Genomic DNA, 1,058 nt, shown 5'->3' on the forward strand with positions numbered 1-1,058 from the left:
CGCTGAGGGCGCCGCAGTTCACGCGCCGCCCTGGTCTTCCTGGAGGGCGGGGCCCCGGGAGGGCTCCCAGGGGTGCGCACCTTAGGGGGAGAGGAAGAAGGGACCCAGGGCCCTCGCTGCCCGGGAGAGCCCTTGGGGTCGGGTCCTGGGCTGTGTGGTTTTCGCATTCACATCTAAAGAAACAGAAAGGTCGGCTAAGTTCTCCAGCGCACGCTTCGCTCAGGCAGCCGGCAGAGTCTCTATGCGGCTCTCCTGGTCTCAGAAGTGGGAAGGATTCCTGGTGACGTCCTCTCGCTGATAATAGCAAAGCTTTTTTTAAAAGAGGAGGCGTGAAATAAAGGTCCCGCCATCAGAAATTTGGTCGGGAAGCCTGGACTCAGCTCCTTTGGGGAATCTTGCCAGGTGGTTGGTGAGCGAGGGACCCAAGTGTTGGTGGCTCACGGGGCTGCCCGGAGAGCACACGGCCTTAGGTGGACAGCCCAGCTAGGAAGAAGGGCAGCGAGACCCCAGGGGGGTGCCCAACAGCAGCTAGGCCCCCAGTTCCCACCCTCTGGCCTGCCAGGCCCTCTGCTGTCTATGGTGGGCACTCCAGGTGAGGGCTGGGACCTGGATGCTCAAAGTGGGGCCTCCCACAAGGTCATTGTCTGTACCCTGCTCCCCTAGACCCTGGATCCAGTGTGGCATCCTGGACCAGCTGCCGCCAAGCCCCTCCTGAGAGGTGCTCCCACCAGGCCCTGCAGGTTCCCTACAATCAGCCCTGCCTCTCTTCCCAGCCACTCACATCTCAGGGCCTTCTCCAGGCTGGTGGCCCACAGCCCTGCCCACCTACAAATAACAACGTTGTTGGTGTGGACATTTGTCATCCTGTGTCACAGCTTCAGTAATTCCTAGGTCCAAAAGTTTAGACGACTTAGGGGCCCTCTCTAAGAAAATACAAAGTACAAATTAGATATAAAGGTCAATCATTTAGAATAAGAACAGTCACAGCTATACATTTTAAGATGCTAAAAATTGCGTTACAAAACAAAAATAACAGTACTTGTTTTTTAGTCTTAGAA

This window comes from Fukomys damarensis, unplaced genomic scaffold, assembly GCF_012274545.1.
Source record: "Fukomys damarensis isolate Sample0158 unplaced genomic scaffold, DMR_v1.0_HiC HiC_scaffold_30, whole genome shotgun sequence".
In the NCBI taxonomy this organism is placed as follows: domain Eukaryota; kingdom Metazoa; phylum Chordata; class Mammalia; order Rodentia; family Bathyergidae; genus Fukomys; species Fukomys damarensis.